This window comes from Branchiostoma floridae, chromosome 5 (assembly GCF_000003815.2).
Source record: "Branchiostoma floridae strain S238N-H82 chromosome 5, Bfl_VNyyK, whole genome shotgun sequence".
In the NCBI taxonomy this organism is placed as follows: Eukaryota; Metazoa; Chordata; class Leptocardii; order Amphioxiformes; family Branchiostomatidae; genus Branchiostoma; species Branchiostoma floridae.
This window is the reverse complement of record NC_049983.1, coordinates 8,177,115-8,181,968: the sequence shown is the minus strand read 5'-3', so window position 1 is coordinate 8,181,968 and position 4,854 is coordinate 8,177,115.

Sequence of the window (4,854 nt, the reverse complement as noted above, 5' to 3'; positions counted from 1 at the left end):
ATGGTTCTTAGAAAGCCAGAAGAAGTCGGATATACTCCACCAAACAGATTCCTTTGTAGGGAAATGGTCCCTTGTGCAGGTCCGGACCTGGACCTGATCATCTGGACCTGAATCGGACCAGTAAATGAATTTTCTGTACCGGTACCCACCCTTACTTGACACGAGAGATCATTCGTGACCTAAAAATGCAACATCGTAGCCCAATTACCCCGCTTCAGATCTAAGCTTAAGCCTCAAGTGTAAACCCTCTAAACGCAAAAGAACCCTACACACGTATCTAGAAGAGTAGAGGTGACCCAGTGTGCTTGTCTAAATGCACGAGCCGTAGCGAAGTAGCGTTGCATTACACATATACCATGCACTAGTTACTTGAAATAGCAACATGCATCGCCTCAACTGAGTATGACTGCTTTAGGCTTTGGTCCAAATTGCAATGGTGCCCGTCAGGGATGTAAACATATATTCAAACCATGGTATATCACCGGTACCACAAATATCAAAATGTGTATCTCGCATCGAACCTGTGATATAAGACGTAGATATAAGTATATAGTGCACGTAACGCTAGAGGAAAGCGTAACGTTTCTTCGTCCCCATCGTTTCATGTATTAAAGTTGTCCTCCAAAATGTTGTATTCCAACAGGCACCAACTTTCGTGTTATTACGTAAGAGATAAGATAGTAGGAAGTCATGTGCTTCGACTAAAGACTTGGCCAGTCTTCAAAAGATTTGTGTCATACCGATCTATAGCTAGTCTCTGATATGTTATTCACATAATTTTTACGCCTTTTAAGGAGTCAGTTTTTTTGCCGCCAATTGCGTCACTACCCCGCGTCATAGGTGGCACGTGGTACGTGAGGGTACGTGACGTCAGAAGTCTGGCTATGGCGGAGACTGTTGGGAATCGGAAAGTTCACCGGTAGGGGGCGGAAAGTTAAGGATGTAGAGTTATCCACATTCTTTTTACGCCTTTTAAGGAATCCGTTTTCATACCGCCAGTTGCGTCACTCCACCGCGTCATAGGTAGCACGTGGTTACGTAACGGTACGTGACGTCAGATGTCTGGCTATGGCGAAGAGTTTTGTTTTGGGATCGGAAAGTTTACCGGTAGGGGGCGGAAAGTTAAAGGATGTGGAGTTATCCACATACTTTTATACGCCTTTTAAGGAATCCGTTTTTTGCCGCCAGTTGCGTCACTTTACCGCGTCATAGGTAGCACGTGGCTACGTAACGTGACGTGACGTCAGATGTCTGGCTATGGCGAAGAGTTTTGTTTCGGGATCGGAAAGTTCACCGGGGGGCGGAAAGTTAAAGGATGTGGAGTTATCCACATCCTTTTTACGCCTTTTAAGGAATCCGTTTTCCTATCGCCAGTTGCGTCACTCCCACCGCGTCATAGATGGCACATGGTGACGTAACGATACGTGACGTCAGAAGTCTGGCTATGGCGGAGACTTTTCGGATTGCGGAAAGTTCACCCGTGGGGACGGAAAGTTAAGGATGTAGAGTTATCCACATCCTTTTTACGCCTTTTAAGGAATCTGTTTTTCTGCCGCCAGTTGCGTCACTCCACCGCGTCATACGTAGCACGTGGCTACGTAACGTGACGTCAGAAGTCTGGCGACGGCGGAGAGTTTAGTTTTGGGATCGGAAAGTTCACCCATATATGGGGCGGAAAGTTAAGGATGTAGACCTACGTGACAGGCGACGACGGATCTCGTGAATCAATCTCCGTGCGTTTTACCATTTCCCTTTAGGTTATCGGTCGTCAGAGCCAGCAAAACGATACGCGCCATTTCCATAAGCGTGTATACGGAGATGTGCAAAAGCCATTTACACAGCGCGGGAAGCCGACTGACACGTACGACATTTCTGCTTGCAGATTGTCGACTTTCCGTTTACGCTGTGTTGACATTTGGAGCGGGGGAGGGGTGGTGTATCGTCATGCAGTCGCCTGAGGAAAAATGTGTCGCACTGTAAATGGCGTTGTTTGACCTTTATAAGCGATGTGAGGGCAGACGTGTGAAATCTGCGAGAAACTTTTACATCACGCCCTCCCTCCACATGTAATCCATGTACCGACTGATTCATGCTATGTTTATATATAGTGTTTTTGTAATACTCGCCCCTTGCAATTGGAAATTTACTTGGCATTCCTTGTGGTGTTAAATGAATGTAATATGCAGATTTTAACCTGTCCTGTAAAGAAGAATAAAAGAAATACGAACTGCACAGAATTTGTTATTGCAATTGTCAATATACATATACGCCTACACACACACACACACACTCACACATACACACACACACACACACATATACACACACACATACACACACACACACACACACACACACACACACATACATACGCACACACGCACACAAACACACACACACACGCATGCACACACACATGCAAGACACAGACTTGTTAGTCTATTCTGAGTTCTTCGGATTAGAAATAAAGAGCACATTTGACGGTATTAACGTTTTCTGGAGGTACGCGGTTTTTACAGTTACCCGACTGGCAGTCAAATATGCTCAAAACAAGCCTGATTGCCACATCTGCTTAGCTTGGAGGTTAACCATTCAGACCGTTCTGTCTCCCGCCAGCTTGTGTAACATGTAACGCACGTCCTTCACTCCAATTTTAGACGATATTGACCCACCACCGAGGGACGGCTATCACCTCTTTGATATCTATTATTGGATAACCACCCGGCCTCGCTACTTATGGCAACCTGTTTTATTTTAAGCTCATGTAGTCTAATTCGCTCATTCACGTCTCATCTCGTTCCAGCGAAGACAGATAATTGAGTGTGTGGGCTTTTATTTGTTCATCTCAGATGCCGCACAACTGGACATCACAGACCGCCCCCCTCCCCACCCACACACGGAGCCAAGAAGTTATTATTTTAATTTGCTTTGAGAGGATTTAAGTGCCTATAAAACGCAATTATTATCAGGAAATAACGTTACTCAGGGTTGTTATTTTACACGTTGGTTGCCATGTGTTTTACTTCAAGAAAAAGTACGTTTTGAATTTTTTGATATAACTCCTCTCAGGCACTGTGGTTCAACAGTTAAGAATTTTCATTTTCCAATGTCAGATTTGAATGTAACGTTAACATTGACATATTCAAGCGTCATACTCAGACCTATCACAAATCTATTAGCTTCTATCTCTCTACAAAAGTATGAGGGTCAAATTAATGTTGGTTTGTTAGTCATCTTGTTAACAATCAGCCGACCAGCTGAACAAAAATAAACAAAAGCTTGTAAAAGATATCCTGCACACCCCTCAGCGCAGAACCTGGTACGTCCCAATACGCCTGATTGTCTGTCCTGAATGTCGGCCGAAGACGTCGGCTATTGGGTGATCGTACGGTTACCATGGAGACAACTGTTGTCCTACGTTGCCATGGCTACACTAGATTACCAGCTGTCAGAATTCCATGATCCAAATCTATTTTGCAAAATAAAGAGAAAATATTGCTGAATAGGCAAATGCTGCCCTCATGAAGTTGACAAAGTTCAATTTGACAATTCAAATGGGATGGAAAAATTTAAGTATACATACAACGTCCTTGAGAGGTGAACACTAAGGAAACAGTTATAAGTAGTATAATTAGTATCATAAGTAGATGGTTGAATACACTGCCCATTCATTATGACCACATTAACTAGCCGGCATGACGTCTTGGAAAGTCTGAGACGGCCGGGAAAGCTGCCCGGTGTTGTTTTGGACCACGGAACCAGACATTCCAGGGAGGCTAGTGGGTAACCATGGTTACGTTTTATAACAGTTGCAAAACGTACATGTACTACGGACACAGAACCAAAACAAAACCACGTGACATGTGAGGTGGAAGCTTAGAGCTACCTAGAGCTACCAGTGTACCATGGTGGATGGTTGCTTTTCAAAACCCCAAACTGGTTTTTAAGCATGAATCGATTTATGAGGCTGTGAGGACCTCTTGCAGGATAGTAATAAACTTCATACAACATGTCAGATTCTCTGAATGAAATTGGTGATGATGTGATATTGCTCCCTCCCCAAACACACACAGTATGATAATAATCATAATCTTAATTGCATATTCATGCCCGAAGGCTAAATGCACAAAGGACCACATATGGTCTCATGGATGCAAAGGAAAAACTTAACTTATACAATGGTTTTAAACTAGGCTACATGGAAAGAGAACTAAGACATTATGTGTTACTACAGGTAATATAATATACTATCGCTAATGGCTGCATCTGTCAAAGGCGACAAAGAGGTGAAGATAGACAGTACATGAAGTTATCAATCTCAAATTTTACTTAAGTACACGTTGATACAATAAATACTTACTGAAAAGAGCAGAAACCATGCATGTAATTGACAGTTTTATATACGAGACTCCCATTTCAGCATACAACGTTTCCGACGACAGGATACAGTTCAAAAGCGACCCCTGTTGAACAAGAGTATTACTCCAATGTTCTGTTCGGTCGGTTGCATCCTGGCTTGGTCTAAATTTACGTCGTTGCGCCCGTTGGTACTTTTATTCAACGTTCAAGTTCGTTTCTGTGGTTATTCAGGCAGTGACACACTTTCTTAAGTTCCTGCTTTCTGTTGTCCATTCAAATTCATTTTTCTGAGTAAAATCATTCTCATTCCCTTTCTCATTTTTCTTAAAGTCCAAGAAGCTTTATCTAACGACCACTGTATCTTTACAAACTTCCAGATAATGCTCAGGCGCTGCATTCCTTATCATAATCAGATTTTGTTGCAATAAAGTTGATCATCATCATATCGTTCCCTAATCTCAAGCAATCCCCTTCCGGTGCCATAAAACAGTAAAC